Raw genomic sequence first — 24,255 nt, 5'->3', positions numbered from 1 at the left:
CACTCTTTCTCCGGCGGTTATGCCCCGTCTGACCTTCCTTACCCCTGCAGAGACACTCCAACATGGCGGGGACAGAAAAGCAGCATCCGGGTCTTTGCTGGCCTTCCTACTCCGTGACCTTAACTAAGGCATTTAATCTTTCCGAACTTCAATTTCTGCATCTGTAAAAGGAGAAAACACTCGCTTCAACCGCAGAGCCTTGGGGACGTAAAGGGACGTGAAGTATGTGCAAGCGTACTGCGTGGATGGCAATTTTACTCCAGCTTGGTCTGAGCCTGCCACAGCTCCCATGGCCATTAGCATGTTCACCTTCTCTCCGCACACACCTTGGCGGGGAATTGTCCACTTTTTTGGCTTGATCATTTCCCGAGGTAGCGGTGCGGGGAGGCGGGACACGGCATAGAGCAAGCAGAAGGGTTTGTCAGCAGCCAGGGCCCTTGTTGATGCGGCCGCAGCCCACTCACCTCCTCCGACTTCCATTCTGCTCCGTCATTAAGAGGAGGTGCACCCTGGCTCTCAGGGCCACGCTGGCCTCTCCTGTCATCACTGCTCACACGCAGGCAGCTCTAGCGCTCACTTTGGCAGTAAAAACAGCATGATTCCAGATCCCCTGAGTCCCTGGAGTTGAGGGGTCAAGTCATATGTTACTTTAGCCCCTAAATTGGTCATAGCACCTAATGAGACCCCAGAGCTTAGAATTTTGAGCACAAGGAGAAAACTGTTGACCAGTGTAAGAAACATAGCCCCTGGAGTTGTCTGCTGAAAGATCAGACTGCGTCTAAAGCTAACTGTAATCTCATAGTGTGAGTGACATTGGAATTTCCTGGACAACTTCTTTGCCAGGCAGCTGTGGCCTCCCACTGAGGGAAAACACAGCCACTTTGGTTTCTGAATGCCACTGCTGTTCGGCAGCAACTGCGCTGCCACCTGCTGATTCATGGGGCCTTTCCACTGAGCTCCTATGCTCTTCCAAACACCTTCCGTGTGCTCCATGATAGGACTGAAAAGATATTAAATCCCGTATGCAGATAATTTAGGAAGAATTTGCTTTTAGTTCTTGGTTTGATGCTTCGTGCATAGACTGCAAAATTAATGGATATCTGTTCAGCTTAGATGTTACAACAAGCATGCTACCCGCCCCCCCTCCCCCATTGATATTCTGAAGAACTCTGCTGTTGTTTGAAAACAACTCAAACCCCAGGGTTTGAATGGATGAATAAGTGCAAACTTCCTTTTCTCCTTCTGAAGTTTCAAAAATATATACTGCTTTCTACAAAGTTTCCAATATTATTGTGAAATAATTATTGCACTTTCTTCCAAGATTCTATCAACAATACTTATGGGATAAACTTCATAGAATACAATCTTATTGCTAATGAACTCAGGACCCCAGTTTTGACACAGTGAGCTGTGCCTTGGCAGAGTCAGACTAGCCCATTTTTTTAAGCCCACTTTTTAAGATGTAAAGGAATCATGGGTGACATTTCCCTTTCTTAGATTTCTGATTCCAAGGTTTCTTCTCAGAGTCTAAACTGGGAAAGGAAGGGAGAAGATGCAGGAAAGTGAAGAATGAAGTAAAAGGATAGACAGAGAAAGAAAGTAAGATAGAGGGGTAAATATGTGCCACATTTAATAATAAATACAAATTATGAAGCACTCACTATGAATCAGGTCCTGGGATAATAACGTTACGTTGCTGGAACATCTCAGCAAGGTGCACGTTTTCACCTGCGTCTCACTGCTGAGGACACTGCCTCGGGGGTCACTGTCCACCTTAGACTGGTTACGTGGACCAAGTGGTAAAGACAGGGCTGAAAGCCATGCTCCTGCTCTTAACCACTATTCTCTCCAGCACTTTGCTTTTATTTTTTATTTTATTTTATTTTTTTGAGACAGAGTCTCACTCTGCTGCCTGGGCTAGAGTGCCGTGGCATCAGCCTACCTCACAGCAACCTCAAACTCCTGGGCTCAAGCAATCCTCCTGCCTCAGCCTCCCGAGTAGCTGGGACTACAGGCATGTGCCACCATGCCCGGCTAATTATATATATATATATATATATATATGTTTTTTTTTTAGTTGTCCAGCTAATTTCTTTCTATTTTTAGTAGAGACAGCGTCTTGCTCTTGCTCAGGCTGGTCTCAAACAATCCACTCGCCTCGGCATCCCAGAGTGCTAGGATTACAGGCGTGAGCCACTGTGCCCGGCCTTGCTTTTATTTTATTCTTAAACATTTATTTATTTTTATTGTTTTAGTAACAGGATCTTGCTCAGTCATTCAGGCTAGAGTACTGTGACGCGATCACAGCTCGCTGTAGCCTGGAACTGTTGGGCTCCAGTGATCCTCCCGCCTCAGCCTCCCAAAGTGCTAGGATTATAGGAATAAGCCACCACATTGCAGTCTGGCCGCACTCTGCTTTTATAAAAAAAAGCAGCTGATGACTTGGAAAGCAACAAGAGCATCAGTGCAAATGATTGAGACAAAAGAAGGCACTGGGAAGGAAGATGAGAGAGGATCATGTCACAGGAGAAAAAGGGGCAAGGAGATTAAAGAGGAGAGAATCTTTGTAATTATAGTTCAATGTACTGTAGACGCACACATAGGCATGTGCACACCACACACACACACACACACACACACACGCACACAGCTTCTCAAATGCGAAGCTTCACACTATCCAGTCCTGAACTTCCTTGCCTGGACGTGATGCCCCTCTGTCCAGGCCTTTCTGCCTGGAGTTCCGCTCTGGGTCTGGCCTCTGCACGCCCTTGACCTTCCATCTTTCCACTGCCCAAATAAAGGTGCTCCCAAGGTGCAGCCTCACTTCCCTGGATGAGCACAGTGATTTCCACATACGCCACCATCACATGCAAGCAGAATCCTTCCAGACCTGCGTCTACAGCTTAAGTTCCTCACCGACTTCTAACGCCCTTTTTAACACTGTGAACTGCGCCGGCGGCGCCCAAATTTCACCCGACAGCCATTTGCCCGCCTCAAACCAGCTCCTTCCTCTTAATTTTGGCTGACTCCCCATCGGTCACTCTGACTCAAGGTATTCAGGTTATTTCCAATAATGCTTTTTTCCTCATTCACTCCGTTTCAACAGCGACCTTGTGCCGTCGGTCCCCCCGCACGATGTTGCAGGCACGCGCTGTCTGTACCCTCACCGCGGCGCCCTGGGCAGAAACGCCCGCCCGGGGCTGTCCCTCGGCAGGCGGCCTTTCCCTAGCCAATCCATCGCTCACGTGCGCATGAAGCCATCTTCCTACGGCTCAGGTCTTAAGAGCAAAGATATCTTGAAGTGTTCTGCTGACCTGAAAAATAAGAACCCATCCCCTTAAATAGTTACCCGCTGAGGGTAGGGATTGTACCTTTCTCACACTGAATTCCCTTGCGGTTTCTTCTGACAATGGTCATATCGCTCTCCCTTCGCAGCCACCAAAGGGTCTTCTTATGACAGTTCTTAGCCCATGCCTACTGGCGGGACATACCCAGTGATATTTGTCATCCGCTGTCCTGTAGCCCTCATGACTGATATCCTTGTATCTATATCATCTCTCTATTTCTCTCTCTCATCCATCCCAGTGCTGCTGAAATTCCTTCTGGGCCTTGATAGAACATGTTACCTACTCTACCATACAAGAGGAAAAAACCAGATTCACAGCAGTATGTGGAATTTCTGGAAAGCAGCTCATGAGATGGGCAAACAGGAACTTGGCCATGGGATTTTATTGCTTGTTAGTTCAAAGGATGTCTTCCTTCAGTCTAAACTCAGCCTCAAATTCCCACCACCTGAGTAACCAGGTCGAGGTCCTGTGTGACTGCCAAGGCCGTAACTAGGATTGCACTGCCGGAGACTGAGGCTTGGGAACAAGGTTAGTGATGACAATATTTTCCCTGACTGATATTAATAGGAGCTCTTTCATCACAAAGAGAAAGAAAAGGTGTTTTTCTCTTCGTTTGTACTTCCAGTCCTGGTTCAATGGCATGCTTCCTCTTACACAGAGTCCTGATTAGAATGAAATCACCAAATCAAGAAGTTAACTGGCACAGAGAGGAAGAGGCTAAAAGTACAATCTCTGTGCTGCTCTCCTCAGCTTTATCTGCTAAGTGTCGTCCAGCAGCCTCTGTGACATGTCACAGTTAATGCCGCTGTGCACCCTCAGGCCTTGCACGCCTGTGCCAGGACGGTGGGAACTGCACATCCTCCTCCCGGGAACACTGTTTCTTTCTGTCTTTTTTTTATCAATACGTAGCATTTTACATATATTTTGTGTACACGTGGTATTTTGTTATATGCACAGAATGTGTAATGATCAAGTCAGGGTAGCTGGAATATCCATCAGTTTGAGTATTTATCATTTCTGTGTGCTGGGAACAGTTCAGGTTCTTTCTTCTGAGAGACTGTTCCATGTCGCCTCTCCTTCCCTTCACATCCCTCCTCTTATTTGGCTACAGCTCACTTTTTACTTCCCCTGTAAACTGCCCTCACTCACTCGTCACTATTGATCATCTCCCGTAAGTTCCCACAGTGCAAGTGTGCTTGAGGAGCATTAATAACCATATCCCCACAGGGGCCTGAGGTATAATTTTCATAAAGCTTTAATTTAATTTTCATTGGACACAGGGTCTTGCTCTGTCATGCAGGCTGGAGTGCAGTGCCACAATCATAGCTCACTGCAGCCTCTAACTCCTGAGCTCAAATGATCCTCCTGCCTTAGTCTGATGAGTAGCTGAGACTATAGGCCTGCTAGACCAGGCCCAGATGATTTTTCTTAGTTTTTGTAGAGATAATTTTTCTTATTTTTTGTAGAGACAGGGTCTTTCTATGTTACCCAGGCCAGTCTTGAACTCCTGGCCTCAAGGGCTCCTCCCACTTTGGCCTCCCAAAATGCGGGGGGATTATAGGTGTAGCCACTGTGTCTGGTTGAGTTATTAGTGGATGCTGAAACCATTTTTTTTTCTTTTATCGGCAAGGTCTCGCTCCGTCATCCAGGCTGGAGTGCAGGGTGCAATCGTAGCTCACTGCTGGCTTGAACTCCTGGCCTCAAGAGATCCTCCTGCCTGAGCCTACCAAAGTGCTGGGATTATAGGTGTGAGCCACAGCACCAGCCTAATTTTAAAGTCAATTAGCACCGAATGAGCACCCACTCCCGCTCAGTCTATACGTGTGCTGTCATACAGCCTAATTTAATAACTCTGGGGAAACTGAGACGTTCATAAATATTGATAGGGTATGACTCCCTGGGGTGAGCTGTTTAAACTTCCAATGCTGGTTTACACAGAGAAGTTACCTCCTCATAAGCCCCCAGATGCCATAGCCTTTCAAAACTATCAAACAGCCTCCCTTTTACACGCACAAGTTTGTTAAACACCCAGTGAAGCTGAAAAATATTTAATGTCTTGCTAATGGAAAATTTAATAACATGCTATATCATTTGCTAATCATTTCCAATATGTTATTTTTCATTTTTTGGTGGAGATCATAATTTCTTTAAAAACAAGAACCTGTCTTACATATTATGTCATTTATAGCATGAGGAATGCAATTCATTCACAAAACTGATTTTGTTGGAGAACCAAAGAGAGGACATGTCCGCACACCCCTGGGCATGTGGCTGGGGCAGGGACGGGCTCCTCCCGCACATGCCTGCCCCCCACCCACGCTCCATTGCCCTATTATGCAGTTTGAGTATTTCAATTTGCTGCTAAAATTCAGCTTGAATTTTAGCCTGAAGCTTGTTTTCTCTGGGGGCTGATACTATTTGGCTTTACCCACCCTGTTCCTCTCTTCCCATGGCCGTACTTACCTCCATAAGTCTCTTGTGACCACCATCCAGCATCATCAAAAACATGGAAGACAGTGCTCTGAAATATTGCCAAGGGAATTGGCTCCTGCTATAATTTCCACATTGTTTCTATTTATACATATGACCAAACTCATAAAAAAACACCACTAATTCACCTGTCTTCAGCCGAAACTGGTTATGAAGTACTACTTCTTTTAGGCAGTGAATCTGCAGTAATAGGCTGGTCAGAAAAGCCTGCCAGAAATCTGTCTGAATAGACAAACACATCAATCCATGGCAGCAAAGCATTGGCAATGTAGTAAAGAAAAAAATATATCAGGAAGGAGCAGGAAAGAGGCAGTGTCCGTCCACACTCAGGGCACCATCCACTTACTTCATCAGTATCGGGTACCTTGTCTACCCACAGGCCACCGTGGCCTGTCTGTTCTTGCCTGTGCTTTCCAGCTGAAGGTACCCGTTTTCACACATGCTGCTTAGCACATGACCATTGTCCATTGATCCTTCATCCCACGTCCCTTTTCTGTCCAGCACAGACCAGCGTTAATGCTGCCGTAGCGTGAGCTACCTCTAATGCACTGTGCAGGTTTCAGCTTGTCTAGAGCTGAGGACCAGTCACTTACCTCCCAGCTTCCCTGGCTTCTGCAGAGGACCGGGTTTGGGAACGGAGGCTCTGTTGCAGTCTATGTGGGTCTTAGCTGGGGAAGGAAACTTAGGGATAGAGTTGCAGAATGTGCTCTCTCTATTCCAGGAAGACACAGCCCGTCTGCTTTGGGGGTTCTGCTGAGACCTTGCCCTCACCTGGACCTTGCCCTCTGAGAGGTCTAGAAAGATTCAGACTAGAGGAAGAGTCTGCCTTCCATTGCAACAGGCTGGGGAGACTCAGGGCTTTCTGGATTTTCTTCTGGCAATGAGCGAGGTCTGTGGATCTGCTATAATCTTGGTGCCCCACAGTTCGTGTAGACACTTTGACAGAGTGGAGGCTACTTCCACTCCAAGGATAAAGCCTCTAGGCAACAAACCATCCCTGTGTCCCACTCCCTGCTCATTTCAAAGTTATCCCTCAGGGTAAACTGACCTCATCCTTTCCACTCCTGTCTATGAAGGCTCAACTCTTTCTCCCCAGACATTGGGAGTAAAAATTTGTTCTCTTCTGGCTGGGAAGTTATCCCTGATGTCTTGTTTAATTAGTGTCTAAGGGGTTAGCTGACAATTGAGGTGGTGTGTGAGCTTGGAGTACTTGCAATTAATGGTAAATCCTAGAAGACCAGAAGACCTGAGGAAATGGACCAATAATGGGGAATGAGGACCCTGAGTTTTTTTTTTTTAAAAAAAAACTTCTTGAGGGTTGGGGGTGTGGCTGTGACGCTAGAGTGGAGGAGTAACTTGTGCAGTGTGTGGCTAAGTTAGAACACGAGATCTGAACTAGCTTTAGCACCAAGCTCAGTCATCCACAGTCTGTGTGTCTTTTCGCAGGTTACCTAACTTAACTGTGCCTCATCTGTGTCATCTACAAAACACAGGAGGCACCAGCATCTCCTCCACACCCTGTTAAAAGGGCAGAATGAGCTGGTCTTTGTAAAACCTCAGAACAGTGACTAGCACAGGTTAATGCACTTTGAGGTTTTTCCCTAATACTATATACAGTCTTGGAAGCCTGTTCTATTTTTCACACGGAGGAGACAAAAAAAGCTTTTGGAAGAGAGCCGGTATGAAGTAGTGCACATTTTAATTCATGACTTGTAACGTGTGTGATTAAAAGCTAGCACTAGAGCCACCATGAATAGTGGCACCTTGGTGCAGTTATCTTTCCTCTCTAGGTTTTGACTTGATTATCTTTGGCCTCTAGCTTTAGATGTGCAAGTGGACATGGGTGAATCATAGCAGTGAGTTAGGGTTCCATTTTTACTTCTGGGGGTTTAGGAAGCATTTTTGTCTAGGGCCAAAGGGAAGAGAGAGGGTATGTCCCAAACAAAGACAGAGATTTTGCTTTGGTGATAAAGTGGGAACATTCCTTGATTCTAACATTGCTCTGTTGTGCTCTCTCCCACTGAGAGCCAGATGAGAGATGAGAGACATCTTAGGATCTGTCCTAACAACCCCCTGAGATAATTTCCAGAGACATAGAGGCTCATATATCTGTGTGGTTGGAGAAAAATGATGGAATAGGCAGTTTTGTGCTGAGAAAATGCTGGTTTAATTGTAGATGGAAACTCTCATGACTGAGACTGACACAGAGTCCCATTGGCATTATTCTAATTGTCATTTTGGTCCTCTCCCTTCAAGTATCTGTTCTCCCATTCTTATTGTCAGCACCCACTTTTTCCAAACAGCCAGGTGCCCTGTGAAATGGTTATATTTTCCAGCTTCCCTAACAGAGAGGGGAATCTAATGAGATGAAATGTTGTGAAAGCTTAGAAAAATATTTGCCAATCTTCTTTTCTCCATTTTTGTGGGTGGAATGAAGACTTGATAGCTGGTGACCTAGCAGCCATGTTGGACCTTGAAGCAACCTTAAAGATGAAAGCCACACACTAAGAATGGTGGAACATTTAGAAGGAGCCAACGTACCCGATAGTCATAGAGGTGCCATGAGCTGCTGCTCTCTAGTTTCTTTGACACGAAAGTAATAAACTTCCACCTTATTTTCAGCACTGATTTGGGTTTTAATCATAGGAAGCTGAATTTAATTCTGACAAACGTTTCAGGAAGATTTTCTGAAATTTCTTTTTTTAACATTATTATATTATAAGCTATAATAAAGCTTTGATATTAGTAATCCTAACCTCTGAGAGAATGTGATCTAAAGCAGTCTGTGTTGACACTGATGTAGCAGATTAACAGCTGAAGAACAAGCAAATGGATAAATTTAATGACCAAATAATTGGTAATGAATACTTAATGCAGCTATAGTCAGTGGACATTGGAAATGAAGGTAGCCAGGAGTTAAAGATGTTTGATACTTTCAGGCACTCTAGAATGAGAAAAGAGAAATCTTGTTCCACTTGGTATGAACTGGAGGGTTTCTTAATGGAGGGGGAAGGGTATGATATGGATCACCTGTGATTCTAGACTGACATGTTATGTCAGCTGTGGTTTGAATAAAGGAGAGAAAGATTTACACCGATACCCACGAGAAACATATCTAGGCCAATATTTATTTAATATGGGTCTGGGAGATAGAAGTGGTGAAAAATGGACTTTTGCAGTCAAATGACTGCAGATGAACTCAATTCAAACCTCAGCCCTCATTTGTTAAGCATTGGACCTTCAATGAGTTACATAAGTCTTCTGAGGCTCGCTTTCCTTACCTGTAAAATAGAAATAATAATTTCTGACCATTAGCTTGTTACAAGAATAACTGAAATAATATATGTAAGTATTTTATTACAGTTCCTGATACAAAACTTAGTAAGGGATGGTTCACACTTTCTTTCTTGCTTTCTTTCCTTCCATTCACCCATCAACACATATTTAAGAAATTCTTACTATGTGTCATGCACTATGAAAAACGGTGAGGAGTAGTTAAAAGAATTATTTGTGGTCTCAAGGAAACTCGGAGTGATGGAAGTGTTCTACAAATTGAGTAGGACGGTAGTTGCCCAACTGCTTACAATGAGCAAAACTCATCAAACTGTGCATTAAAATGAGTGAATTTTGTTGTATGCAAATTATACATGAATAAAGCTATAAAAAAGCATCTGGGCTCCTATGGAGCTACCAGAATGGTGTAGAAGAAGAGATAATAAGCGAATCATTGCATGACTATAGAAATATAGTTGTGAGAAATATTAGGAAGGAAAAACAAGGGCAACCAAGAATGCCTAGACTTAGCCCTGGCTGGGAGAGGTGGAAGACAGAGAACAGTCCTCTGGAAGAGACATTCAACTTGATCATCATTATTCTCATTAAGTTTAATGCCTTCTGGGCTGTCCATTGGTGAACACTAATCGGGATGAAACATAGCCATACCCCTCAGCTATATCTGCCTTAAACCCATGAAGATGGTAGCATTGACCCATCTTCACCAGGACACACAATCTGTGTGTTGCAATGAGAGAGTTTTGTTGCCCTTCTGTATCTTCAGCTTGCCCTGATACATGGCAATGTCCATAGTAAACATGTTGCATGATTTATTGATTGATACAATAATATCTTTACTAGATTTTTTATGGGCAAGATCTTTGCTCAGGAATAAATAAAAAGGATCAGACCATAATTCAGTAACATCTATGATTTGGTCTCTGACATCTATTCTAATCAGTTAAAATAAAAAATAACTGAGGTTTCTTTTTCAGATGACAAAATTTGATTTTGGTCTCAATAAAAATCACAATAAGTAATAAAGTCATTGTACATAGATCAGTAACTAATTGCAGGCTACGTCATGCCAATCACTCTCGGTGCAAATCAGTGGCTATGCCTTCATTCCTGCAAGGTATTATAAATATAAAAATGCAGTTAGCTACCAATGAAGGAAAAATGAAAGATTGCTCCAGTGGGAAAATTTTGCAAAAATTAAATTTGATTTATAAGGCATGCATTTTTAGATTAACCAAACAGAAAAAACCAAGTGGGGAAAAAATGTAAGATTTGGGAATGAAGAAATATAAATTAAAATAAGATTTAAAGACACAAGATTTTAAAAAAGAGAAAAGATGAGAACAGGAGGACTAGTAAGGAAGGAACTAGAATGATGAAATAGTATCCTTTATGAGAGTCACAGTGTGACAGATAACTTATCCCAACAGATTTTAATTTGTGTTTATGAAACATTATACTTTTAAAAGCATTTTCAGATAATTTGAGAGTATGGCCTTGAATGATAACCTATCAATGACTTTTTTTTTTTTGAGCACTGACACAGAGTTTATTGGATTAGATTTTTCTGTTTACAGCTGAGATCACACCTACATACTATTTTGCTAATCTGCATGCGCACATTGTTTCTAACAAGTTTGACTTATGATGTGTAGGCTAGATCATACAAAAACACACTCACACTATTTGTTTTAAAACAGTAGTGCATACATTATACTTCTATAAAGCCAGCTTTGATTAAAAACTAGTAGTTTCAAAGATCAGTGTCTGATTTTGCAGATGAATGAAGATGCATACTGTATGACTCTAACGTCTGTTGTAGCCATTTTGTACAGCTGCTACCTTATCTGACTGCAGCATATATTTTTTAAAAGGACACTGATGAGGGCACCATCTGGTGTTACCTTTAACCAGATAGCTGGCTTGCTTCCTCTCTCTCCCCAGAAACCTTTAACTAAGAGCTCTCCGTTGTGAAGACTGAAAGGACCTGGTGATACTTCAGCACAAGTCCCATTACTGCTTGGAGGTAATAGGAGCAGGCCCACATCCTTCTTTAATTCTACCGCACTATGTAACTCACAATTGATTCTGAAATTAGAACATTTACCATCGTACTTAAAAACTTGGGTGCATGAAGAAGTCAACTAGTACAAGGAAAAGGAGAGTCGTAAGTGGATAAGGAAGGAGATGGGTACATGGAAAGCCAAGCTGCTCTGGCCAACACCAGTGCCACCAGTGCACGTGTGCTTTAACTAAATGAGCGCAAGAGGCCAACAACAGCAGACCTGCTCCATTCGCCTTCCAAATCAGAGAAAGACCAAAAAGCTCGGGCTTGAGTGGTCTACCATGCATAGGTCTGGCCAGGGATGAGGGGCTCCTAAGTGGTATCTCTACTCCTGCACAGCATGGTGCATGCACACGGCATAATGCACACACAGGGCATGATGCACACACAGGGCGAGACGCACGCGCACGGCATGATGCACGCGCAGGACATGACGCACGCGCACGGCATGATGCACGCGCACGGCATGCCCAGCAGCTGAATAGCTGCACATGGCAGAGCTGCCCACATAACAGTATCAGGATTTCTTGTACCTTCTGAACAGCTAGAATCTCACACCCCTCTGTGGAGGTCAGAGAGATGGGCCAGCCTGCGGTTGCAGCCGCTGGCAGTCTCTCTGCAGCACCTAGGAGGCACACTGTGGATTTTGGTTTCTTTGAACGAATCTGCATTTTTCCAGTCTGAGTAGTTGTGAGCTGCACAACAACGCAGTTGTCTCTGCACGTAATCAGCAGCCCGGCTGGCAACATCAGGGTTGGTTCCAGCGTCGGTCTTACACACTTTCTTTTTCTTTTTCTTTTTTTTTTAGAGGAGAAATGGAGTGAGTTTTAATAAGACATGACAATTTATTAACAGATTATATGCTTGCTGCCTTATACTATATATCAAAATTTTAATTTCATATATGCATAATATATGAAATATATATAATAAAAACTTTTTTTTGAATTTCAGCTTATCATCATGGGGGGTACAAAAGTTCAGGCCACATACACTGCCCATGTCCTGCCCATCCCCCTGAGTCAGAGCTTCAAGCGTGTCCATTCCCCAGACAGTGCGCATTGCACTCATCATGTAGTTATACCCCCATCCCCTCCCCCACCCCCATCCCCCTGAGTCAGAGCTTCAAGCGTGTCCATTCCCCAGACAGTGCGCATTGCACTCATCATGTAGTTATACCCCCATCCCCTTCCCCACCCCCATCCCCCTGAGTCAGAACATTCAAGCGTGGCCATTCCCCAGACGGTGCGCAACGCACTCATCATCTTACACGCTTTCTGAATGCTGCCGTCAACCTCATTTTCCACCTGTCCTCAATGTATCCCGAAACCACTACAACGACTTCTGTGACAAAAAACAAGAGTAGGATAGTGACAAACATGGCAAGTCCGCAGCGACTTTCCGGGATGTGGCGCAGCAGCCAGCTAAGCCAACAGTGGAAAGCGGGGCTCCCGCAGCCATGCCGCTACGGCGGGATGAGAGTGCGCATCTTCCAAGAAGTGGACACAGTCCCCGTGAGCGACGCAGGCATAAGCGCCCACATAGCGTAAAAATGCCAGCTGCCCCCGAGGATCTCATTACATGCAGATTCTGATCCAGTAGGTCGGGGCGTGGGGAGGTCCGGGATACTGCGTTTCTAACTGGTTCCCGGTGCTGCTGCTGCAACTGGTTCTTGGAACACACTTTGAGCGACAAGGTGCTAGAGAGCCAGAAGAGAGGCCGAGAAAGGCCAGCGCGGTCTTGGAGGCGGTGACGCTGCACTGGCCCGCGGTGCCGACGCCAGCAGAGGGGGCGAGAGAGGCGCGGCGGCAGCGGCGCCGTCGGCTGGGAGCTGCGCCGCCTGCACGGGACGCTCGCCGCTCACCGCAGCCCGAGTCCAGCGGGCCACTTCAATAACTCTTTGTATTTCCTAATGGCTAATAACTACTAGAGATTTTTTTTACAGAATAATAAATTTACAATTACTCGCAGCTAGCTGCTATAATTATTCAATAAATGACACAGTCCAGAGCTATTGTAATAGGCTGTATAAAGAACAAGTCACATGGTTTATGTGAATCCCAAAGAAAAATACAAATAATATTCTTATTAGCTTTAGAATGCATTATCACTGGATCACACCGTTTGTCACTTTTCCTGCTTAAAATTAAACAGGACATTGAATTAAAATAAAAAATTCTAACTCTATAGTTGGATAAGAAGGGTTGGTTTGTTTGTTTGTTTAGGACTAGTCAAGTGCGCTGGTGAGGAGGGGAAAGTAGCGGAACGAGGTGACGGTGAACAATCAAGCGAGATGACTCACTACCTTCGGACCAGCCGAGAAGGGCTTTAGATAAAAAGTCTTATTCTTTTTTAAAAAATAAATTTTATTGTGTATATTTAAGGTATACAACATAATGCTATGAAATACATATAGGTGTAGTAAAATGGTTACAATTGTGAAAAAATTAACATATCCATTATCTCACAGAGTTACTCATCCCCCTCACCATGTCAAGAGCTTCTATAATCTACTCATTTAGCAAAAATCCTGAATACAATACACTATTATTAACAATAGTCCTCATGTTGTACCTTCAGATCTTAAGACTTGTCGACTTGTTCATCTTACAACATGTCTGCTACTTTGTATCCTTTGGCAACTACTGTTTTATTCTCTTCCTGTTTGCCTTTTTTTTTTTTTTTTTTTTTTGATTCCACATATAAGGGAGATCATGCAATATTTTTCTTTTTGTGTCTGGCTTATTTCACTTAGCATAATTTCCTCCAGGTCCATCCATGCTGTGGCAAATGGCAGAATTTCCTCCTTTTTATTACATATATATCCCACAATCACTTTATCCATTTGTTCATTGACAGACACCTACGTTGTTTCCATATCTTGGGTACCATGAATAATGCTGCAACAAATATGGAAGTGGGGATACCTTTATGAGGTGGTGATTTCATTTCCTTTGGGCCTATACACAGAAAAGGGATTACTGGGTCATATGGTAGTTTTATTTTTAATTTCTCAGGAAATTGCTGTTGTACATAAAGGCTGCACCCATCTGCCTTCCCATCAACAGTGTTCCCTTCTTTCCATATCCTCACCAACACTTGCTATCTCTTGCTTTTTGATAATACCAGTCCTATCAGGTGTGAGGTGTTGTCATAGTGGTTTGGATTTGCATTTCCCTGATGATTAGTGAACTTGAGCACCTTTTCATATGCAGGTTGGCCATTTTTGTGTCTTCTCAGGAGAATTGTCTATTCAGGTCCTTTGCCCATTTTCAATTGGGTTGTATGTTTTCTTGCTATTGAGTTGTAAGAGGTCTTAATAAATTTTGGATGTTAACTCCTTATCAGATATGTGGTTTGCAAATTTTTTTTGCAATCTGTGGGTTCCCTTTTCATTTTGTTGTTTGTTTCCTTTGCTGTGCAGAATCTTTTTAGTTTGGTATAGTCCGATGTATTTAAGGGAGACTTGCTGTTATGATTTCCCTGTTCTACAGTGCTTATGAAGTAGGGCTTTGCAGAGATGCAAGAGGCAGGAAACCGATAAGAGGTGCTGTCCAGGTGCCAAAAGAGCTTTGAGCCAAATCAGGGTCTCTCCAGATTTCCGGATTTATCTTTCTCCTTCGTTGTTCAACCTCTGTTTCTCCAGAACACTGTTCTCCCCAGCCCTGAAAACATACATGTGCTGGTGGTCTTCAGTAGTGTTCTTTATGCTCATAGAATTATATACATATGTGTATATGAAATGTCTGCTAATTTATGTGACAAATTATATAGTATAATATAAATTATATGTATAACAGTTTAACTTTTCTCTATTTCTCATCTCTCTGCAATGTCTGCTTTAAGATTAGCATCCAGACTCGAGAAGAACATCACAGAGATGTATATTTAACAAATTTATTTAGTTAAAAAATTAAGCAGATTTTCAGATGAAAATTAAATTATGTAAATTATGTAAATTTTGTGTTACATATCAAGGGTCAGTAGTAGCTGTGAATACATATTGCTGGTTTCACAAAGGAGCTATTTTTTGGTGCCGAAAAACTAGCTATAGGTGAACCTACTGATAGGTTTGGGCCTTATTATTAATTCTTTATCAATTAAGAATGAGACAAATGCTTTTTTTTTTTTTCTGAGAAGGAATCATTTTCCCCTCAGTATCAAGATTTATCAAGAAATGTTTTATTGCACAGCAAGGTAACTATAGTTAAGAACAATGTATTGCATGTTTCAGAAAAAGCTAAAAGGATTTTAAATGTCTCATTACAAAGGAATGATAAATATTTGAGGTGATGGATATGCTAATTACTCAGATTTGATCATTCCACAATGTATACATGTATTGAAATATCACATTGTATTCTATAAATATATATAATTATTATTTGTCAGTTAAAAATAAAACCAGAAAAAGAGTTACTGTATTTAGCTTAAAAAATAAAAAAAAGAGTGAGAGTTTGATCTCTTCTGTCCCTATTTGGACTCCCTTGATTCTGCTCTCTTGCCTAATAGCTCTCGCAAGGACTTCCAATACTATGTTGAAAAGTAATGGGGACAGTAGGCAGCCTTGTCTGGTTCCAGTTCGAAGTGGGAATGCTTTCAATTTTTCCCCTTTCAATATGACGTTGGCTGTGGGTTTGTCATATATAGCTTGTATCATTTTTAGATAGGCCCCGTCTATGCCTATTTTGTTAAGCGTTCTTATCATAAAAGGGTGTTGAATTTTGTCAAATGCTTTTTCTGCATCTATTGAGAGGATCATATGGTCTTTATTTTTGCTTCTATTTATGTGATGAATTACATTTATAGATTTGCGTATGTTAAACCATCTCTGCATCTCTGGGATGAAGCCCACTTGGTCGTGATGGATTATTTTTTTGATAAGCACTTGGATTCGATTTGGAATTGATCAATGAATTCAGTAAAGTCTCAGGATACAAAATCAATACACACAAATCAGAGGCATTCATATATGCCAATAAAAGTCAAACGGAGAACCAAATTAAGGACTCAATACCCTTCAAAATAGCAACAAAGAGAATAAAATACCTAGGAATATATTTAACTAAGGAGGTAAAGGACCTCTGTAGGGAGAACTATGAAACACTGAGGAAGGAAATCACAGAGCATGTAAATAGGTGGAAAACCATACCATGCTTGTGGATTGGAAGAATCAACATTGTTAAAATGTCTATACTGCCCAAAGTGATCTACAGATTCAATGCAATCCCTATTAAATTACTAACATCATTTTTCACAGATATAGAAAAAATAATTTTATGCTTTGTATGGAACCAGAGAAGACCCCGTTTAGCAAAAGCAATTTTAAGCAACAAAAACAACATGGGAGGTATTAATTTGCCAGACTTCAAACTATACTACAAGGCTGTGGTTCTTAAAACTGCTTGGTATTGGCACAAGTGCAGGGACACAGACCAGTGGAACAGAACAGAAAATCCAAATGTAAAACCATCCTCATATAGCCATCTAATCTTTGACAAAGCAGACAAAAACATACTCTGGGGAAAAGATTCCTGATTCAATAAATGGTGCTGGGAAAACTGGATAGCCACATGTAGAAGACTAAAACAGGACCCACAGCTGTCACCTCTCACAAAAATCAAATCATGGTGGATAACAGACTTAAACCTTAGGTGTGAAACGATTAGAATTCTGGAAGAAAATGTAGGAAAGACTCTTACAGACATTGGCCTAGGCAAAGAATTTATGAAGAAGACCCCTAAGGCAATCACGGCAACAACAAAAATAAATGAATGGGACCTGATTAAATTAAAAAGCTTCTGCACAGCCAAAGAAACAGTCACGAGAGTAAACAGACAACTTACAGAATGGGAAAAAATTTTCGCATACTACACATCAGATAAAGGACTGATAATAACAATCTATTTAGAACTCAGGAAAATCAGTAAGAAAAAATTGAACAACCCTATCAAAAAGTGGGCAAAGGACATGAATAGAAATTTTTCAAAAGAAGATATAAGAATGGCTAACAAACATATGAAAAAATGCTCAACATTTCTAATCATCAGGGAAATGCAAACCAAAACCACAATGAGATATAACTTAACTCCAGTGAGAATGGCCTTTATCAAAAATTCCCAAAACAACACATGTTGGCGTGGATGCAGAGAGACAGGAACACTCATACACTTCTGATGGGACTGCAAACTAGTGCAACCCCTGTGGAAAGCAATATGGAGATACCTTAAACAGATTCAAGTAGACCTACCATTAGATCCAGCAATCCCATTATTGGGCATCTACCCAGAAGAACAAAAGTCATTCTATAAAAAAGACAGCTGCACCCGAATGTTTATAGCAGCACAATTCACAATTGCAAAGATGTGGAAACAACCCAAGTGCCCATCAATTCATGAATGGATTAGCAAAATGTGGTATATGTATACCATGGAATATTACTCAGCTATTAGAAATAATGGCGATATGGCATCTCTTTGGTTCTCCTGGAGAGAGTTGGAACCCATTCTATTAAGTGAAGTTTCCCAAGATTGGAAAAATAAGCATCACATGTACTCACCAGCAAACTGGTTTCCCTGAGTGCACATTTGAGAATAACACCAAATGGGTATCGGACAGAGGTTGGGGCTGGGGGAAGGGGATGGGTGTATACCTACTTGATGAGTGCGATGCACACTGCCTGGGGAATGGACACGCTTGAAGTTCTGACTGGGGGAGATGGAGGGTGGGGAGAGGGAATGGTGTATACCTACATGATGAGTGTGATGTGCACTGTCTAGGGAATAGACATGCTTGAAGCTCAGACTTGGGGGGATGGGGGGGCATGTGCAATATATATAACCTAAACTTTTGTACCCTCATAATAAGCTGAAATAAAAAAAAAGAAAGAGAAATAAAAGAAAAAAAAGAAGTGATATGAGTTGTATGCCATATTAATTATACATGATATTAATGTATATTATATAATTACATTTATCATAACTATATAATATAAATTAAATATAATAAATGTATAAATCAATAAAATGGGTAATATTATATAGTTTTTGTGTACCTCATTTTATTATTGAACTTGTGGAAATTTCTTTGCATAGGCTGGTTAAGACCTCATTCATTCTTTATAGTGGCTGGACTCTTTCCTCCGCAGTCTGTACAGTGGTAAAGTCCTAGCGAGTTTGCTTTCCCTGGCAGTGACCTTCACGTGAAATGAGCTACCAGCGAATCTTTATGATGCTGCTCCTTGTACGCTGGTTTTACTTCAGGCTCTCCGGTGGCACTACAGTTTCAGTTCTCTGAGTCTGTCCACTGAGATCCCCGTGTGTTGCTGCCTCTGCGGCTTCTTGTTCTTCCTTGTTCTGCTTTGAGGAATATTTCAAATATTCCAGGGCACAGTATTGGTAAGATTTACTCACTAAGTACCCATTTTTCTTTAAAATAACATTGTTTGTTTCAATTTTTAGCTTCAGGGACCAGGTAGCTTCTATCCTGTCTCATCCTTTATTCTGTTTTTTTTTTTTTAAATCTTCTAAATCATTGATTTATTAATCAATTCATCAATCATCTAGGCAAAAGCAAACAAGCACTGAGTACCTAGTTCAGCCTTTATTCTAAAGTGAAATAATTTCTGAAATTCTCACAGGTGGCCTAAGTATTACATAGAACTGAAAGACCACGTTTGAGGGACACTAGGGAAGGTATGCTTCCACTTTCACTTGTTATTTTTCCTAACATGGATCTGCCTGACAGCCCAGAGCCCGACTGCTGGTTCTCCTTCCCCACCCCCCTTTCACAGTTACTCTTCCCCACTTCACAATAAAAAACATTTCTTTTACCTTTCCCCAATATGTCTAAGAAGCATTGCTCTATAGTCCCAAATACTCACCAAACAAAGGGATATTTTTTAAAGTTTCATTTATGACAGAGAGTACTGAAAGAACAGAGAAATCTTAGGTAGGAAATATTGAAAGCAGCATGGCCTGATCCCTGCAGGAGACAAACATGTTGAGAATTCCAGGACTTCTATCTGCTCCATTCATGCCTATCAATTTGCACTGGTTTACCATTTCTCATGTCTTTTTTAATATCTATTTTATAATTAGAATTCAGACTTGAGAAAAATGTCACAGAGAGGCACTTTTATTATTTATTTATTTACTTAGAGACAGGGTCTCTCTTTGTCGCCAGGCTGGAGCGCAGGGGCACAATCGTAGCTCACTGCAGCCTCAAATGCCTGGGCTTAAGTGATCCTCCTGCCTCAGTCTCCTGGGTAGCTGGGACTACAGGTGTGTACTACCGCACCTAGCTAATTTTTAAATTTTTTGTAGTGATGGGGTCTTGCTAGGTTGCCTAGGCTGGGGGATGCATTTTTAACACACTTTTAAAATTTAAAACATTCAGAGGCCTTTTCAGATGCAAAATAAGTCTGATCAGCCTTGTTGGTTTGAAAATGACGACTAGATTTGCTCATGGAGTTAGGTGGGGGACGTTTACCAAAAACTGGATATACCTTTAAGATGCTCTTTACTTTCTTAGAATATTCTCCCTGCTTCTTTTCTCATCCAGAAAATTTCATTGCATCCTGTAAGGTTCAGCCCAGTGTTATAAGACTCTAAGTATCTGTGGGTGGATGAATCTGCCTTACAGAGTCCCATTTTGTCACTCCATCATGAGCACCGTTAGACTCTAGGGTCTTGAAGAAGCTGAGGGTCTCAGTGGGTTCTCCAAAGCTGGGAACCCTGTGAGGAGAATTGTTTTCACTCCCACCCTCTCTGTTGGGGCTTAAATGTCTCTTGTGCATAATTGGCTTAGGGGCCACAGTGTTTGGAACAGAAAATTCTAAAGTAATTCTTTTAACTGCCTTTTGTTAAACCTTTGTCTTTGTGGTAGATTTCAAGACTGGGGTCAATGGTGATAGAATTCAGCAAAAGCAACTCATATTGACACTGTAGGATTGCGGTGGAACAATTGTGTCAATTTTATTTTGAGGACAATATAAGGACTAAGAATGTGTGGAAGGCCGGGTGCGGTGGCTTACGCCTGTAATCCTAGCACTCTGGGAGGCCGAGGTGGGCGGATCGTTTGAGCTCAGGAGTTCGAGACCAGCCTGAGCAAGAGCGAGACCCCACCTCTACTAAAAATAGAAAGAAATTATATGGACAGCTAAAAATATATATAGAAAAAATTAGCCGGGCATGGTGGTGCATGCCTGTAGTCCCAGCTACTCGGGAGGCTGAGACAGGAGGATCGCTTGAGCTCAGGAGTTTGAGGTTGCTGTGAGCTAGGCTGACGCCACGGCACTCACTCTAGCCTGGGCAACAGAGTGAGACTCTGTCTCAAAAAAAAAAAAAAAAAAAAAAAAGAATGTGTGGAATGTGAGGCTGCAGTTTCCCACAGGGCAGGCATTTCAGTAAAGATTCTCCAAACCCAAATAAGCTAATGTCTTTTAAATGCATGAGCATATGCGCATGTCAAACTGCAGATCATTGCAGGCCACCTTATGATCTGCTGGTCACTGAGACCCTGGGTGATCTGTCACACAGGTGCACCCATCCTCTCACTTGTTTCTCAGGGATTCACAGCGTCCTCTGATGCATTGCTCAGTTCCCAAGATTTATTATAAGACTTCGTAGTATTACCTCTTGAGACTCCGTTTTATCTCCTTGTCTGCTCTGGTGCTGGACTGCTACTGTGGGCAGGAAGTCCTGTCAGACACCCCTCACATCCCAGGATATGGGAGGTTCCAATCCTGAGGAAAAGAGGCATCTGCAGTTATGTGTAGGGAGTGTCTTAGTCTGCTCAGTTGCCATAACAAATACCACATACTGCATGGCTTAAACAACAGACATTTATTTCTCACAGTTCTGGAGGCTGAGAAGTCTAAGCTCAAGGTGCTGGCAGATTCAGTTCCTGGTGAAGGCCTGATTCCTGGCTTACAGAAGGCTGCCGCCTTGCTGTATCCTCACATGGCAATGAGAGAGAGAGAGAAATAGAGATAGAGATGAGACAGAGAGATTATCTTTTTTATTTCTCTTCTTTTTTTTTTTTTTTTTTTTTTTTTTGAGACAGAGTCTCACTCTGTTGCCCAGGCTAGAGTGAGTGCCGTGGCGTCAGCCTAGCTCACAGCAACCTCAAACTCCTGAGCTCAAGCGATCCTCCTGTCTCAGCCTCCCGAGTAGCTGAGACTACAGGCATGCACCACCATGCCCGGCTAATTTTTTCTATATATATTTTTAGCTGTCCATATAATTTCTTTCTATTTTTAGTAGAGATGGGGTCTCGCTCTTGCGCAGGCTGGTCTCGAACTCCTGAGCTCAAACGATCCGCCCACCTCAGCCTCCCAGAGTGCTAGGATTACAGGCGTGAGCCACCGCGCCCGGCCTATTTCTCTTCTTAAAAAGACCCTAACCCTATCATGAGGATGCCATTCTCATGACCTAATTACCTCCTAAAGGCCCCACCTCTAGATACCATCACATTGGGGATTAGAGTTTTAACATGAATTCTGGGGGAGCTAAATATTCAGTCCATAGCACGGATCCATAGCAAGTCCCCCTAAGACTTTTCGGGTAAAGCAAAGACAAGCTCATCCTGAGAATCATTCGAGCAAAGTCACTCAACGGCTGAAATGAGTCATTCAGAGATATAATCTACTCTTACTGCTATATATAAACATGTTTCTGTTATCAAGCCCAAGCAGAGTGTCCTGCAGTAAGTTTGTATCTAGACTGTAACCAAGAAAAGCTACAAAATGAATCACAGGTTTGTTTTTTTTTAAATAGCAGATACTAACCACGGAAACGCATCTGAAGAGTCAAAAGGCAGAGCTTCCTCGTCTGAGAAGGAGGAATCCCTGAACTCTCGCCACACAGCAGACACACTCTCATGGTGTATTCGGTGCAGATGGATAGTAAAGCTCTCACATCTGTCGAGCCACTGCTGCTTTTGGCTTTTGATTCCTTGTGGACCACAGACATTTGATAAGTCAGGGAGACTGGCTGGGACAGAGAAGGATGCATTGACTTGCTGATGGAAGGACTGTACTCTTTCTTCTCCCTATTGTCTTTTCCAATCACTTCTGTTCTATAGAAGCTTGTTTCTTTTGGGTTTTAAGAAAGTATTGCACAGACCCTGAGCATATGAGCTGTGCTTTATACTAAAGACGGAAGCAGGTTCCTACCAATCTTCTGCAATAGTCTGAGCAGCCAGCTGGCTTTGCTCTTTGATAACTCCCTTTGTAAATCAATGCTCCCTAGTTCCAAAGTTTTCCGCCTCAGAAACAAACCTTTGCTCTTGTCAGGGGTCTCTCTAGAATACCCTCTGGAATGCTATCCTTCAATTTCCCATTAAGGGTCCTGAGGCCCTTACTGCTTTGCCCCTCTTTTGGAAAACAAGCTCTGTGTTAATAATCTGACATTGAAAATAGTTTACAGCAAGATTTTTCTGCACTCTATTTTGAAAGATAAATTTCAAAAGTCGCAACAAGTGAAACATGTTATGTTTTCAGGATTTCTGGGAAAAAAAGTATACAGGCTTGCTCTTTGACGTTATAAAGATAAGAGATGAACCTGTCCATCAAATCTGATTCAAATGAGCCAACAGAGCTTTAATTTGATACCAACCCAGACTGTCTTCTCTGCCATAAGAAAGGTTAGGGAGGGGTCACAAGTTCAGAGTCGTGATCACTTTGAAGCTGATGCCTCATTATGAGAAAGCATTTGTTTCTATCCCTAAAATCGTGGGCTGGCGAGTACATTTCTGTTCAGATACGTGGAAAAAAGAAGGCATTTCAAACAGGAGATGCTTGAATCTAATTTTTGGTAGTAACTGCTTTCAAATGATATTATGGGTAGAGAATAAAGTGATAGTATAAAACTTTTTGCTTCGAGTTTTGTAATGAGCTAAAATCTTCCTCTCTGTCTTTGTTATGAGAGATCAAAAGAAGGCATTGTCCAAAAAAGGGAGTCGCCCATAGCATTGGAAGGGACAAATTCAACAGGGACGTTATGTGCTTCTCGATCCCCAATTAGTGGGACTTCCCTTTGTACTTAATTAACCCTTTTCAAATCTCTGTTCAATCATTGCTCCTTGTCTAGTGTCTTAGGCATTTAGAGCCTAATATTTATTGATCAATACACAAGGGAATAGGGCTATCTCTAATCTTTAAAAGCATACGGTGAAATAGAGAAATTAGACAAATGCTGCTGATGGTTTATATATACATAATAAATATAAAGACATTTTGAATCATATTTGTCATGAATTAATTGATAGAAGTGAAGTAAATCTGTTATGGTGAGGTTGAAATTGTTATCTGAAATAAATGATCAAAGATGGATTGTGAGGAAGGATGAAGTAAGGATATGACAAATTGCAGAGTGACAAGGTGTTTGAGGAAGGAGAGAGAACATGAGACGCTCAGGACAAGAGAGGTTAGAACAGCTTGAGCAGAAGACATGATAAATTCAGTGAAAGTTTTATTTAAAAATCTTCTTGGGATCTGTTCAAAAGTTTTCCAGCAAATTTTCCTGGAGGGCATCTGCTAAAGGGGAGAATTTAGAGGAAGGAATTTGAAAACAGGTATTGTTTACCCCTGCACAGAGGCGTGGACCATGCTGCTCATCCTGCCCACCAAGAGCAAGACATTTGGGAAGGGCCGAGAGAAGCACAATAGCTCTATTTGAGATTTCAGAAGGTAGCACTTTCTAACTGAAAGAGTTTCTCTTGACATCAGGGCGGTTGATGTTGAGAGATGGAAACTCTTTCCTTGGAGCTTTTGGACATTCATTCGGAAAACTAGACATGCACATGTGTATGTGTGTGTGTGTACAGAGAGAGCGAGAGACAGAGAGAGAGAGAGAGAGCAAGTGAACTCACTTTGTCATCCGGGGTAGAGTGCAGTGGTGTCATCATAGCTCACTGCAACCTCAAACTCTTGGGCTCAAGTGATCCTCCTATCTCAGCCTCCCGAGTAGCTGGGACTACAGGTATGCGCCAGCATGCCCGGCTAATTTTTCTATTGTATTGTAGAGACAGGGTCTCACTTGTTCTCAGGCTGGCAGACAT

The 24,255-nt window shown here is 42.2% G+C and overlaps 1 pseudogene; it reads right to left on the bottom strand.

Annotated features, from left to right (window-relative positions):
• Positions 1–132: 132 nt before the first annotated feature.
• On the bottom strand, positions 133–24,255 carry LOC138382387 (uncharacterized; annotated as a pseudogene).

Source organism: Eulemur rufifrons, chromosome 4 (genome assembly GCF_041146395.1).
Source record: "Eulemur rufifrons isolate Redbay chromosome 4, OSU_ERuf_1, whole genome shotgun sequence".
Classification (NCBI taxonomy): domain Eukaryota; kingdom Metazoa; phylum Chordata; class Mammalia; order Primates; family Lemuridae; genus Eulemur; species Eulemur rufifrons.
This window is presented reverse-complemented; position numbering and strand designations above follow the sequence as displayed.